Source organism: Triturus cristatus, chromosome 3_1 (genome assembly GCF_964204655.1).
Source record: "Triturus cristatus chromosome 3_1, aTriCri1.1, whole genome shotgun sequence".
Lineage (NCBI taxonomy): Eukaryota > Metazoa > Chordata > Amphibia > Caudata > Salamandridae > Triturus > Triturus cristatus.
In genome coordinates this window covers 94795377-94811759 of record NC_140583.1, presented here as the reverse complement: position 1 = coordinate 94811759, position 16383 = coordinate 94795377, and the positions used below count along the sequence as shown (strand labels likewise).

Below are 16383 nucleotides of genomic sequence, written 5' to 3'. Positions count from 1 at the left end.
TGAGTCGGTGCAAGAGTCTCTGAGTGGATTTGTGAGTGGGTGCATGAGTATCTGGGTGGATCTGTGAGTGTGTGCATGAGTCTTTAAGTGGGTCTGTGAGTATGTACATGAGTGTATGAGTGGGTCTGTGAGTGGCTGTTTGAGTGTCTGTGTGGTTCTGTGAGTGGGTGCATTAGTTTCTAACTGGGTCTGTGAGTGGGTGCAAGAGTGTCTGAGTGGGTCTCTGAGTGGATGTGTTGATTTGTAAATGGGTCACCGAGTGGGTGCAAGCATATCTGAGTGGGACTCAGAGTGGGTGTGTGAATCTCTGAGTGGGTCTGTGAGTGGGTGCATGAGTGCCTGAGTTTATCTGTGAGTGGGTGCATCAGTGTCTGAGTGGGCATGTGAGTGGGACCATGAGTATTTGAGTAGATCTGTGAGTGGGTGCATGTTTCTCAATGTGTCTCTTAGTGGATGCATGAGTCTTTGAGTAGGTCTGTGAGTGGATGTGTGAGTGTCTGAGTGGGTCTGTGAGTGAGTGCATGAGTCTCTGAGTGGGTATGTGAGTGTCTTCATGAGTCTCTCAGGTCTGTGAGTAGGTGCATAAGTGGGTCTGTGAGTGGGTACATGAGTCTCTGAGTAGATCTGTGAGTGGGTGCGGGTGTGTCTGTGAGTGGGTGTGTGAGCCTCTAAATGGGTCTATGAGTTGGTGCATTAGTATCTGTTTGGGTCTGTGAGTGGGTGCATGAGTCTCTGAGTGGGTATTTGATTGGGTACATGAGTGTATGAGTGGGTTTGTGAGTGGGTCTATGAGTGTCTGTGTGGGTCTTTGAGTACATTAGCATCTGAATGAGTATTTGAATGCATTTTTTTATATTACTGGGAATATTACATGAGGGGTCAAGCTGAGCAAAGCATCAAATTCATGAGTATCGCACATGGAGAAAATCAATGTTTTTCAATGTCTTGTTCATATAAGGGGTCCCTAACAGACCCCTTTATCACACCTGTGTGGTCAGGGTACCTCTACCCTCACCCCGTCTATATCTTCCAATCTTTAATTGAGCCACCCGGGACTGTGTCCCGTTATATAAAATGGTGGCCACAAGTTTGTACACAAGTTGTGGCCAGCCAATCACAGCATTCCTGTTGGTGCATGTATTTGTGACGCGTCACATATTAGTCTTGTAGGCTTTGCAACACTAAATGGTCAACTTTTGATTTTCTTTAATATCTCAAAAACTACTGAACGTAATTCTACCAAGTCACAAAAAGGCTGCTCTCTGTACCAAGATGAAGCTGTCTGCCAACGTTGGTGTAATTCCATTCAGCAAATTGGGCTGTAGTCGTGTTTAAAATATTCATGGGAATTAACATGGGAAATGCACTTTTTTGACCCCCCTTTTTTTCAGCCCCTGCTTGACATACATATAAATACACATGTCCACCAAAGTCGCGTCGCTGGGAAACAACAGGGAACAACAACGGCCTTTGCACAGGTAGGTTTATTGTATCCTTGGCATGACGCGTTTCAGCTACTAACTTCCTCAGATGCAAAACAAATAGTACTGGCGCTTTTTCACAGTTCCCAATTTAAATGCAAATTACACCTCTCCTATTGGAAGAAACCGGATGGCTCGTGGAAACTGCACGTCCCAGCATCCCCTTTCATCGGACAGGGTAGGTAGCTACCAGTCACCGGAGTCTGTTCTCCTGAGACTCCACAATCCCACCTGTGTTTAAGCAACATCTTCTGCAGACTCTGATACCGAGAGGTTCAGGAGGCGCCGTGTCAATACATAGTGGCTCATCATGAGATCATGGCCCTATTTCTGACCAAACAACTGCCCTCTCGTGTCCGCAGCGGTCCAGATCATTCAATCCCTAGAAACAAACAAACACTGTGCCACTCGATTCTGGACTCGTTAAGACGGGTTCCCCCAACGTGTCGTGGCTGCACGTAAAACATCCACCAAAGTCGCCTCGCTGAGAAACAACAGGGAAAAACAGCGGCCTTTTCACAGGTCGGTTTATTGTATCCTGGGCATGACGCGTTTCAGCTACTGCCTTCCTTAGATGCCAAAATAATTGTACTGGCGCTTCTTCACAGTTCCCAATTTAAATGCAAATTGCATCTCTCCTATTGGAAGAAACCCGACGGCCCGTGGAAACTGCAAGTCCCAGCATCCCCTTTCATTGGACACTGTAGGTAGCTACCAGTCACTAGAGTCTGTTCTCCTGAGACCCCACAATCCCACCTGTGCTTAACCATCGTCTTCTGCAGACTCCGATGCGGACAGGTTCAGGAGGCACCTTGTCAATACATAGCAGCTCACCGTGAAGTTATGGCCCCATTTGCGTCCAAACAACTGTCCTCTTGTGGCCGCAGCGGTCCAGATCATTCGATCCCTCGAAACAAACACACACTGTGCCACTCGATTCTGGGCTCATTAGGACGGGTTCCCTCAATGTGCCATGCCGCATGTAAAACATCCACCAAAGTCGCCTCACTGAGAAACAACAGGGAACAACAACGACCAAATTGCGATGCAGCGTGCGCAATGTAATTTGTTTCATTTATTTATTTATGCACTTACCATGGCTCGGCCGTATGTCGGCTTTACTACCCCCCACCCTGCCCCTCCCCCGCCCCGCCCACCATCCCACAGCACTCCCTCCAGGAGCCGCTACTGCTTTCTTGCCTCTACAATTTATTTGCTCATCCTTTGTTTTTCTTCATTTTTCTTCACTGTCTTCTTTGCACATTCAATCTGACCATAGCCCACCGCAACACCAGACATGTAACGCATTTGTGCTTTGAGACTTCAGTCCACCCTGTTAAATATGCTAGGCCTTATTTTTTAATCTTGTTCCTCCACTACACCATAAGGGAGTTTATTCCGCTCTTCCTGTTGTCTTGTCTCTGTTTCGGGGCTATGTATGCATACACTGTAACCAGGCCTACTGAGGATCTATTTGTTATCTTTGCGTGGTTTCATTATTGTTTACACTAACGTACATTATTAATTGAGGCAGTAATTTGCTTTGGAAGATATTAATATATTTACCCAGGTTTCAGGAATTTGTACTGGTGACCCATGAATGCAACTCACTTAAAGTCTGCCCATTACGTCAGTCAAATACACACTATGTCTGTCATGAGTCACTTGCATGTGACCGTCTGGGATCCTGTCAGAACTCACGTTGGGGTTTAGAAAAAAAATGAAAAAAATACAAAGAATGTAAACACAGAAGAAATACTTACATGCCTACTTAAACTGTAATCTAACTGCAGCGCGCCATGTGATCAAGGCCACAGTCTGGCGGCCGAAACTCGTCATTTGGACTTTGTGATGTGATATTAAACAACGTTTTTTATCTTCTTTGAGTCTATGCCTGTGTGTTCCTCCAGGGTGATTGTACCTTGGGATTTCATTTGGAGATCTATATATATATACATTGTTAAAGAGGTGTCTGACACACCTGAAACGGGCCCTGAATCCGAGAGGCAGAGGCATTCCTTATGTGAGGGTTTGTTTTGGAAGCTTGAAGCTTATATGGAGGAATGCCCACCGGCTGCGACATTGAACATGAACTAAGCTTCGATGGAAGGGCCACTTTGTGAGGCCCGCCTCAACTTGGGATATGAACTTTTTTACTGCCAGGATTTGCAAGAGGAATGTTCCTATGCACTTCGTGCTTGAGACCACCTTGAAAGGCGAACTGAAAGCTGTAAAGGAATACGGTGGTAGTGGGACTTCCTTGTTGTGTACTGTGGCCGAGGTATGGAACTTTCCTTTTATAGCATGTATTGCACTCGGTACACAGGAAAATTAGTGAAGTTTTGCCAAAATCGACAATGGACACCAGAAAAGTAATAAGGACAGATGTGGAGCATTTTGGGAGATGTAGTCCCGGAAACAAAGTTAAGAGTGAAATTAAATTTGGCATTGAAGGAATACATCGAATATGAAACCACTGGGGGTTAAAAGGATCAACCTAAAAAATGAATGAACAACTGTACTTACCGTTGCTGCTAAATATACGAATACGTGATAAAATTCTGAATAACACTTAAGAAATGAAACTGTTCCTTTAAATTGGACTAATTGGCCCTTCTCAATGTCTAACAAGTTACGTTTTAAAAGCTAACGAACCCACTGTAATTGCAGCAAGCGGCATATGATTAAGAGTCCCAGGATTCGAAACGCGTAATGCCTGTTTGTCTTTTTAATAAAGAACTTTTTGGAAGCACTGTTGGTGTGGCCCGTCTGACGCTGCTGGAAGAAGCGCGCGTTTTCTGTGGATATATATATATATATATATATATATATATTTACCACAAAACGACCTTGTTTTCCGGAATCCGTGTCCCATAGGCAGGTGGCGAGTAAAAACCGAGCAGGTCTCCCGGTAAATCAATAAGCATACAGCGTCTTCTTCACAGAAGGACTCGCACTCAGGAGGGAGAATTGACTGTTTATTTAGTCACTCGTAACACGTTTCGTCAGTGAAACTGACTTGATCACACGAAGTGTACACAAAATGGGAGGTATGTACATAGCTGGGAAAATAAACGACTGACAAAAGTTTGTCTAGTGGTGCCTGTAACTTTGGCGGCCATTTCTAAATGTCGAAAAAATGATGCCAGATTATACAATTTCATGACTATATAGCTGGTTACATGCTATGCCAACGAAATCATAGTAAACCTTAGTGTTCAAAGATAAATATACAAAAGTGTATCAACATGATGAACTTTACATAGCTGGGAAAATAAACGACAGACAAAAGTTTGTCTAGTGGTGCCTGTAACTTTGGCGGCCATTTCTAAATGTCGAAAAAATGATGCCAGATTATACAATTTCATGACTATATAGCTGGTTACATGCTATGCCAACGAAATCATTGTAAACCTTAGTGTTCAAAGATAAATATACAATAGTGTATCAACATGATGGGCTGGAAACCAGCTATTTGTGGACATTATGATTGGCATAGTGCCATGCATTCAACACGCTGTCAATTGTAGCTCTGTTACTAATAGCATGAATTAGCAAGCGTTTGTATTGCAAATTGAAATTAAATACACAAATATTGTGTCATCGCTAATATTCTGCATCACTAATCGACAAATACGTAGAGGCAATTAATCTGGTGCACAGAAATTACCCTGAATTGGGAAGCACGGGTGGTCACGTGACGTGCTTTATAATTGTATATACATGTCATTACCTTACATAAGTAATCACATAAACACGTATAGTACTCTAGGATTATATATACCTATTTACACCTTTAGAAAGGAAACATATACGGCAATATATATATATATATTACCTACTGGCGGTCGCCAGTAGGTAGTTATAGTTAGGACCTAATTTCCATAGGAAAAGCGTTTTTGTTTTCCCAATAACTTTGGCGCCGGATGACGAATCATCGCAAACTTTTCAAAACAAGTGGGGCACTCCGGTCAGCTTCTATCTTGAACGTTTTGGGGTGATTTGGTAAGTGGGGTATGAGAAAAAGGGGGGTACCAAAACGTGTTTTCTCCATGTTAATTCCCATAGGAAAGTTTAGACACAGCTACAGCCTGAACTTCTGAACGGAATTACACCAAATTTGGCAAAAAGGTAGTGCTTAGTTTGGAAAGCGCCCCTTTTTTTAAATGGTGTAAATCCATTCAGTAGTTGCAGAGAAAATCAAAAAATAGAGGTAAAAAAATCAATTTTCCATCGGAAACTTTAGACACGGTTACAGCCAAAACTGTTGAACGGAATTACACCAAATTTGGCAAAAAGTAGTGCTTGGTTCAGAAACGCCCTTTTTTTAAATGGTGTAAATCCGTTCAGTAGTTGCTGAGAAAATCAAAAAATAAAAGTTTCGATATATAGAGGCGCGGTGGATCCGCGCACCCTCCCAACCACGAGCTTTATTCGAATTGGCTGTCAACACTTCAAACCAGAAAGTGTTGGCAGCCACCTTGTGCCTCGGTAGAACCAAGGCCCAAGAAACCAGGGAAACAAACGCGTAAAACAAGAAAATGGGGCACTTAACATGCCGAGATGGGCATCTGCGTGCAGTAAATTGTAAGCATAAAAAACCTGTCAAATGCAGGGCTATGGTATATTTGTATTACACTCATGGTAACACAAGTATGCGCATACATCTACGCACTGGAAATAGCAATCAAGTAAAAACAACATTTCAACTACGGCGTCATAGCCCATAAGCATCTTTGTGTGGTGATGCATGCATGCGTATATGTTATGACCCTGGCACCACCCATTTTTGTTTGGTTTTGGTCTAGCTTGGACAACAATCTTTTGTTTTCTTTTTGCTTTTCATCACTGATGCAAAGCATTGTCAGGGCCAAAAAGTCATCTAAGACCTTTCAAAGACGAGACCTGTTGGATTTTAAATGTTTCCTATTACAGGCACGATGTAAGACTCCAGCTGTTTCATTTTGCAGAATTTTATATTGCTAGCACTGATGTGCAACTGAAACAAGTAAGTTTGCCACGGATGTTCTGACTTTTCAGTAGTTACTAATCTATGCTTATTTCGAGAAGACCTGTTAGTCAGCACCAGTGTTTAAATTGTAGACGTTTTTCTTAGCAATGTGCGGCTGGCACTGCAGGGTTGCCAGATACCAAGTAAGCATAGTCTAGATTCCACTGTATGCCTCTTTTTTATTTCATAATCCTACATTTCCTGTCTCCTTTTCCTACTCTTGCAGGTTCTTGTTCATCTCTGCCTCACCACTTTATTTCACAGTTGTATTATCTTTGTCTTCCTCGTTCTTTCTGCCTATTACTCTCTCTTGCTGTGCCCCAGACTCAGATGATATAAAATAAGCCACGGTATCCCAAAGATGAGAGCCATGTGCCCACTCTCTGCAACCACTGGCTCAATTTAAATACTCGTCAGCAGTATAACATTATTAGATAAATTCATCTTTAGGTATTGTGATTCTGCTTTATGGTTATTTTCGTGACTTGAAATGTAGACTGAGCACTTAGACCTTTTTTTTAGCACACTGCCAGCAGAGTGATCTTCTTTTTTCACACCTTATAAAATTGTAGGCCAGTGGAACATGTTCAGCTGTTTAAAATGGTAAAACTCAAATATCAAAATCCAGGGAAAACTATTTTCTGGGAATCATTGGCGTCAAAAGGCATCCACTTCTTAAAGTACCTGGGCACCTAAGAAATACAGATTTCCTTCAGAGTACTCTAACAAGTATATATTCTTCTAGACATAGATTTTTATGACTTTCTTAAGCTCAATGTCAGTTTGTCTAAGATCAGCTGCCCGGACAAAGATCCCTCCATCATTAAGACAATGCTCTTCCTCAATAAGTCAGGTCATCAGTCCTCCAAACTTTATCACATCCAAATTAAAGATGCGAAATCCACCGTCCGGTTGGATTCAGTTGTAGTGGTGCAGGGTACCATATGTAGTCCTCAAAATTAGGGCCACGTAACCATTCCAAGGATACCTTCGCTGAAGCCTTGACCCACGGAATCCGATTGCACTCTGAACAAGTTTGATTTAATCAAGCATCATCTCCCCCAAGAATCCAACCGGACGGTAGATTTTGCACCCCTAATTCTTTTGAGGACTACATGTGGTACCCTGCACCACTACTACTGAATCCAACCGGACGATGGATTTTGCATCTTTAATTTGGCGATAGGACTCCAAGTGGGATCCAACACCACTATCACTGAGCCTGTCCGTTCCTAGTCCTGAAGAAGACCCGTGGTGACTCTGTTGCAATCGCGCACAATTTTGGGTCGCAATGTCGACGGATTCTGACAATCCATACCCTACATTCTCCACCCGATGAAAAATAACAGAATTCAAAAGAGGGCCTGTGCAGATTTGCACTCTTAGGGATGGTTGTCTATTGATTCATACATTTTACATGCTGTTTTGTAAATATACTGCACTGTATACATTGTCTTCACTCATACACCGTGTCACCTTAAGTTCACCTATTTACTTATAAGTCACGTTCTTGTCTTTCCAATTATGAACTTGTTTTGTTGACAGCCTAACAAAAACAAAACTAAAAAAAAACTAAAAAAACAAAGTGTACAATATACTAACTTTGATTTATCTTATTCTTGTGTGTTTCTGTTCATTTCTGTACATTTAACGATGGAATGTTAAGACATTTTTTCCCAACAGAACCAATTGTAGCATATTTTCTAGATGCCCAGGTTCTGAGGGACACTGGGTCACCCAATTATATTTCATGAACTTTCCAAAAGTGGCATTTTCTCAATTGCAATTTAAAATCCGACTTCACCATACGTTAGGATTTTAAATTAAGATTCCATACACACCAAACTTGAATCAGTTATAATTTCTCATATGGAAATTAGACTTATAAAATGTAATAAGGTAATCCAAATGTTTTTCTATGGGGGAGATGTAGGCGGAGCCGTAGTAGAACACAAATGTAAGAGTTTTTCACTACCAGGACAAGTCAAGCTTATAAAACCTGCTTTTTAAATGTATTGCACCCTACCCTCTGGGCTGTCCAGGACCTACCCAAGGGATATATATATATTAAAAAGGTGGGTTTGGGTCTGGCAAGAAGTTTAACTTACCAAGTAGCCATTGCAGTTTAAAACTGCACATACAGGCTCGGCAATAGAAGGTCTGAGATATGTTCAAATGGCAACTTGAGTAGGTGGCACAATCACCTACTCAAGTTGCCATTTGAACATATCTCAGACCTTCTATTGCCGAGCCTGGGCAGGCGAATAAGTAGTAATTTACAAGACCTGAGCACTTGTAGTGCACTCTACTAAGGACTTATCGATAAATTATATATGCCAATTAGGGGAATGTTAATCAAACCATGTTTAGGTGAGTGAGCATAAGCACTTTAGCACTGGTTACCAGTGATAAAGTGCACAGAGTACTAAGGACTACAGAAGCAAAACTCTGACAAATTTGGGGGCAAGCAGGCAAAACTTTTGGGGGAAAATCACCCTAAGGCTGTCTGGTCTAACACACGTATTCAGTATGTGTTTGTGAATTCAGGCATACTCTCAAATCACCAAATGTTTATGGGCATAAAGCACTGCTAATATTACGAAAGAAGCACACCATCCACAGCCTTCGAAAGCACTTTGATATTTCTCAATTTCCAGAAAGCTGATGACCTTGCATATCATTTCATGGTAATCTGATGTTACTGTCCTTGTGCCCCTTCTACAATTATGGGCGAAAGGGTCTCAAACTTCTGAACAGTAAGAATTTGCCAGGGGCCGTTGTGGTACATTTCCAACACCCTGCAGCCAACAACAGACATCAAAAAATTATACAGATTTTTCATTTTCATTTTCTCTTCTTGAATGGAATTATATATTTTGGTTATTTGGAGATAAATGTCAAATATAAAATGCACATTCACTCAAACCATTGTTCATTGCATCATGGTAATCAAGTCTGCTTGAATATATTCATGTTATTAAGTATGAAACGAAATTTCAGTTTTAGTAATTGTTTTTGAATTATGAGCAAGGTTTCATTGAAGCTAATAATTTCACTTCTCATTTCCTATTATTAAACAATGAGAATGATTTCTCAGAATGTAAGAGAAAGGTGCGAAGGCTGTTTCTACGAATTGTTTTTTAAGAGATGAAACTAAGGGGCATATTATCAAGCCAGGCGATAAAATTATCGCCCCTTTAGCGGCAGAAAACTGCCGCTATAATAACGGCGATAATGGGCTTGATAATATGCTCTATGGAATTCTAATTGAAGCCCATGTTAGACGTCCTTCACAACTAACATGGGCTTCAATTGGAATTCCATAGAGCATATTATCAAGCCCATTATCGCCGTTTCCGCGGCAGTTTTCTGCCGCTAAAGCGGCGATCATTTTATCGCCTGGCTTGTTAATATGCCCCTAAGAATCGGGTGTGATAAAGATGAGAGGAACTTTGGGCCAGAGAATTGAGACAGGCCATGCATAATCGTATCACCAACATTTGCCATAGGCTATAGAGAGTACATTTAGCCTTCGCTGGATGAGCTTATCGGCCTACCTGCCAACCAGAAGAGCAGACACTGCTATAGAACATTGGCATTATTGTTTACACAAGTTATGCAGGTGTGAGTCATCTTACCAACATGAATTAGGCCCTTTCTTTGGTGCTAAAATGAATTTAGTTGGCTAAAGAGATGCAATTGAAATACTGATATAAAGAGAGTGGATTCAAGAAATATGTTACAGTATACTTACTGTTCCCACTCCTAGTAAGCATGTGCCTACTTTTTTTTGCAGATTTGTTTATAGTTACCAATCATATTGTATGCAGGGGGTCAGGGTTTTGATTTTAAAAATAAGTCTTCAAAAGATATCACTGGTTTCCTAGTGTTTTTGAGTCTGCATTTCTATGCTATGGTTTTCTATGATGGTGTGGACTCAACTAACTATCCCGGTGATATCTCTCAGCTTTATTGCACCTCACTCAAATATTGCTCAGTGGGTTGAGAGGAGGTTGCAGCCTATCTGGCTTTCTGTCTCAAGTGGGCACATAGACATTGTCAAGAAAACCTATCCCAGGCCATGCTCTAGAATACTGATGCAGAAAACATATCATAGGCACCCTATGGATGAATGGATGGAGAGATTAAAATACTAGGGGGCAGATTTACAAGAAAGTGACGCATCTGTAAAGATGCGTCACTTTCCCTGCGCCACCCTGAGAAACCCTTGCGCCACTATGGATGCGCTGTATTTACAATACGGCACACCATGGCGCAAGAATTGACAGATGCGTCAGAAATTCTGGCGCATCTGTTGACGCAAAAGGCAGGCATTGCTGGAGTCGTGTCGCAAGCACGACGCAACTCCAGCAATGCAGGGGGAGGCCTATCCTTATTATGCTGCGTCACTGCTTACACCTGCTTTAAGCAGGCGTAAGAATTTGACGCAGTGGCGTCCTAGAAGTGGCGCAGTGAAATCTTATAGATTTCACTGCGTCACTTCTACGAGGCTTTTTTGCGTTGAAACGCCCACCCTGCATACATTATACCTGACGCAGGTATAATGTGACGCAGGGCTTTACAACGTGACACATCTCCCTAGATGCGTCACGTTGTAAATGGGCCGCATTTTTACGCTGCTGGTGTGTCACAAAAAGTGATGCAACTGCGGCGCAAAAATGACGCAAGGAGCTTGTAAATCTGCCCCTACGTTCTTAAGGTAACTTTGTTGACACAATCAAACCTACATATGCTATCATACAGCATTCACTTGTGAGTCAGGCTACCTTACCAATGTTTGGTTTCAAGGAACCACAGTGACATTATGTTTAAGAATATTTAATCATTCTCTCTAGGATATAATTCATTGTCACTGACATAGTTAAAGCTTTTTGCGTTATCAGTTTCTTCCAGTATTTTTTATCCTTTAAACCTTGCATATTTTAGTCATTTGAATTCATTGCTTGTTTGAGCTCTTGATCAGTGCACCAGTCAGCCTTATTTTACAAGGTTAAGCCTGAGCACTACCAATGCTTCTAAAGAGTGAGATCAGGTTGGCTTCCCTCTTTGAGGTCCAAATGGCAAGTTTAGAGTGAGAACTCGGGGGAATATGTATTTTAACTTTTTAAATCCCTGAGTTTGTAATATAATTTCTAACAAAAAAATCAATTAACTATTATGAGCCCAACACCAAATTAATTGTGGCATGCACAATAACATTTATACCTTCATGAAGAAGCACAATCCTATATATGAAGATTTTCCTACCCCACACACTGACCACTGACTAAAAAACACACTCTGGAGGAATGGTCGGAAATAGGATTTAGGAGGCTTGACGGATTTCTGAATTGTTGCCTTTAATGTAGGTATTTAAAAATGAGAAGTCAAAAAAATGAGAAACTTAGTGGTAAATTGCCGAAAAGTCTCTGGTCTGCCAGAATACTCTGAAGTTATTTCAGCATAAAAATCCTCTGTCTTATGGGGGTTAATTGGTTCTTCTTTTACCTAGGCTTCTTGGACTGATGCCACCAGCAATCTTGGGAGAAGACCCGAACTCCAAGGTATATGTAAGGAAGACAAAATACTCTTTCTGTTCCTTTATGGATTTCCTCTATCACTTGCTTTGTCTTCAACCTTTGTTGAATTATATAGCCCATTCACCCTTGTGTGATTATCCAGTCAAATGGAAGTGAGTAAATCGTGACCATATCTCCCCAGTCATCCCGGAATTAGGATCTCCTCATCGGTTTGGGTATCTTCCCCTTCCTCTGTCCAAGGAAGGGGCTCTGTATATCTAATAACGAGGACTGTTTGTTCCGTTCCCTTCTTCCCATGGTTCACCCTCACCTCTCTTTCTCTTTTCAAACCGTGGATGGAAAGTACAGAGAAAGGGAAAAGAGAATAAATCACTCCCAATCTTATCCCGTGACCACCCAAAGAAAAAATATATACTTCGATATCCCCCTTTCCTGCCCCTCTGACAGGTTCCTGGTCCCTCACCTGGTATGCTACAACTCTCCTGATTTGCCCTGGGCTTTCTTGTGACTGTTGCTGGCATCCAACAGTCCCACACCACTCGTCCTCCTCCTCACCTTTGAATGTTGCGCCATACTTGTTTTCCACTCTTTCCAGGTCAGGCTCCCCATACTCCTGATTTGCCTCTCTGCCTGGAACTTTTCCTCCCCTGCTTTGCTGCCTCTCCAGAATCGGGCTCCTCGCCTCAATGTCCTCGCTTTCTGTCTCTTGCTACTTCCCCAACCTCTGACATTTTACTACCATTTGCTCCTCCTTCTCCCTGCGTAGGGTAGTCCTTTGCACTGTTTCCTCCTTGACTCATCCTGTTCCCTGACTATATGTTTTGTTTCCCATAGGTGGTGTCACCCCGAGCATTGTTGGATAGTGGTTTCTGGCAGCAGGTAAGTTCCTCTTTCTTCTTTCTATCCCCTCACACACATTTAAAGCAATATCCAGTTGAAAATGACAACGAAACCTGTAGTGATAAAAACTGGGATTCGACCCCTGAAGTACAAGACTTAAATATTGTAATACTCAGAATCCAACCAGCTAGGAAATGCTTGAAAACTAGGCTGTGTAACTAAGGGATGGAGTACTGAGTTATTGATTTTGACCACTGATCAATGCAAGACTTTGAGGCAAGATCTTCTGCCCCTGGTACCTGAACTGTCACACCTAACAGGATATAAGACTTCTGTCAAGTGGTCCCTTAAGGTGTGTGTTGCCGCTGACAACACAGAGAGCCACTGCAAGGTGACTCAGGTTCCCTTTGAGTGGGGGAGGGGTCTCTGGTACTCTTCAAGTAGCTGTGAGGCCAGCCATGCCTGTGGATTGTCTGTTGGGCAATGATTTGGAAAGCTCCCCTTGGGCTAAGGTGGAGAAGAAGGCTCATTTGGAGATGTTGGGTCTGCCTCAGTGAGCGTGTGTAACCACTCGATCTATGGCAGCCAGTAAGGGTGTTGAAGAGGTCCTGGAGCCTGAAAGTATGGCCCAGGGACCTGCCTTAATGAGAAGAGGTAGGAGGTGCAGGAAACCAGCCCGCATTATTCCCACGGTCCAGGAGGAGGCAGACATAGAGGGGGATGCCCTGGAACCTACAGGGAAACAGATTGCCGAACTGGGGGACCTGCCTGAGCTGACCCATTGGCTGCAAGAAGGAGGATTCTCCAGGGAGGAATTTTGTGCAGAACAGAAGAAGTGCTCTTCTCTTGTGTGTTTGCGGCAACAGGCCACAAACCAGGCAGCAAGTGATCAGTCTGGATCACATTGGATCTACTGGGAGAATGACCTCCTGTATACAGAGCCTAAGGTTGCTGAGCCTGGGTTAGCCCGTGTGCTGGTGGTACCCCAGCGCTTCAGAACCTTCCTAGTGGGGTTGACTCATGATGTACCTGGACATCTGGGCAGGACAAGACTTTTGAGAGGCTTGCCACCCACTTTTATTGGCCCCAGATGCGCTCCAGGACAGGTGGACCGGTCCATTTGAGGTGGTGGAGCGCAAGAGTGATGTCACCTACCTGGTGAACTTGCAGTCTCCAAGGAACCCTTTGCGGGTCTTACATGTTAACCACCTGAAGCACCACTTAGAACGGTCTGAAGTGGGCATGCTCCTAGCAACGGATGATGGACTGGAGGAGGAGACCGAGCCTCTTCCTGACCTCCTGTCTGCAACAGAGCAAGATGGGTCAGTGGATGGTGTCAGCCTCTCTGCCACACTGACCCCTGATCAGCAGCAAGATTGTCGCCAACTGTTGGGACAATTCTCTGATTTGTTCTCCTTGGTTCCTGGTGTCACTGAGTGGTGCATCCATGATGTGGACACTGGAGACAGTCCTCCTGTGAAGCACAAGGCTTACAGAGTGACTGAAAAGGTCAGGGCTTAAATCAAGGAGGAAGGCTCCAAGATGTTTGCCTTAGGGGTGATTGAGTCCTCAAACAGTCCTTGGGCCAGCCCAGTGGTCTTGGTCCTGAAGGCTGCCGCGCCTGGTGCCACACCCAAACTCCGGTTCTGTGTGGACTACCGAGGACTCAATTCAGTCACCAAGACTGACGCGCACCCCATCCCCAGGGCTGATGAGCTCATTGATCGGTTAGGGGCTGTACGGTACCTCAGCACATTTGATTTGACGTCTGGGTACTGGCATATCGCCTTAACTGATGGGTCCAAAGAGAGTTCTGCACTCTCCACACCAGATGGGCACTTCCAATTCTGGGTTATGCCCTTTGGGATGAAGAATGCCCCTGCCACCTTTCAGAGGTTGGTCAACCAGGTGTTGGCTGGACTGGAAGATTTCAGTGATGCCTACCTGGATGACATTGCAGTGTTCAGCGCCAGTTGGGAAGAACATCTGTGCCACCTCTGGGAAGTGTTGATGGCACTGCATAAGGCAGGCCTCACGATCAAGGCAAGTAAGTTCCAGATCGGGCAGGGTTCCGTGGTGTACTTGGGGCACAAGGTAGGGAGCGGCCAGGTGGCGCCCCTGCAACCCAAGATTGATACCATCCTGGCATGGGAACCCCCTAAGACTCAGATACAGGTGAGAGCCTTTTTAGGACTCACAGGGTACTACAGGAGGTTTGTCAAGGGGTATGGCAACATTGTTGCACCCTTGACTGAGCTGACTTCCAGGAAGCAGCCCAAGAAAGTGAACTGGACTGACACCTGTCAGAAGGCTTTTGACGCCCTGAAGACTGCCATGTGCACAGCACCCGTGCTTCCGGCGCCCAACTTCTCAAAGGAATTCATTGTTCAAACAGACGCTTCAGAGCATGGCGTGGGGGCTGTTCTACCACAGATTAATGAAGAGGGCCTAGACCAACCTGTAGCCTTCATCAGTAGGAGGTTACTTCCACAGGAACAGAGGTGGAGTGCAATTGAGCGTGAGGCATTTGATGTGGTCTGGGCGCTGAAGAAGTTGAGACCACACATGCTTGGGACTCACTTCCGGGTTCAGACAGACCACAGGCACCTCAGATGGTTGATGCAGATGAGGGGTGAGAACGCAAAGTTGTTGAGGTGGTCCATTTCCCTACAGGGGATGGACTTTACGGTGGAACACCGCCCTGGTACAGAACACGCTAATGCTGATGGTCTGTCCAGATTTTTCCGACTTAGTGATGAGAACTCCCAAGGGGAAGGGTAGTTCTCCCCACATTTCAGCTGGAGGGGACACATGTTAGACCTGGTACCATTGGAGTGAGTCTCCCTTCCATTCTTTCTGATTGCCTCCTCTGTTTTGGATATGTTTTGCTGGTTTAGATGCTTTGGGCACTGTCCCACTTCTATTCAGTGGCAAAGTGTAAGTGCTCCCTATGTTAAATTGATGTATTGATTAGTGACTCCATGATTTGGTTATTTGATTTACTTGTCAGACCCTAGTACAGTGCACCATGTGTGCCCAGGGAGTGTAAGTCATATGCTGCTGGTGGGCTTGCAGCACTGGTTATGCCACCCACAAAAGCAGCTTGTAAAATGTGTCTCAGGTCTGCCACTGCAGAGCCTGTTTGCAGTCTCTGACTGCCATGTTGACTGGCCAAGTGCACCCACTTGCCAGTCCCTAAACCTTCCCTTTTCTTCATATCAGACACCCCTATGGTAGGCCCAAGGGCATGGGTGCATTGTAAGTATAAGGTAGGACATGCCCTGGTGTGGGTGGCATGTCCTAATAGTGAATTACAGCCATTTTCGTTTTTCACTATTGCAAGGCTACCTGTTCCCCATTGGCCAGAATGAGCAGTTTGATCATTACATCTTATAATCCTTAGTGACCCAGGGAACATGGTAGAAATTCGAGTTTAGGATGCCTGAACTCAGAATGATAAAATAAATCTTTTAGTGAAGTTGGTTTTAACATTCTGTGTTTGAAAATACCA

The 16383-nt window shown here is 43.8% G+C and overlaps 1 long non-coding RNA gene across 1 annotated transcript in view; it reads left to right on the top strand.

Annotated features, from left to right (window-relative positions):
* The first annotated feature begins 3307 nt into the window (after positions 1-3307).
* Positions 3308-16383, top strand: part of LOC146859742 (uncharacterized) — a 142802-nt gene continuing 129726 nt past the window's right edge. Inside the window, exons 1-3 of the long non-coding RNA XR_014979051.1 lie at positions 3308-3762; positions 12005-12056; positions 12867-12911. This is a non-coding gene — a long non-coding RNA (uncharacterized LOC146859742). The remainder of the gene's footprint in view (positions 3763-12004; positions 12057-12866; positions 12912-16383) is intronic.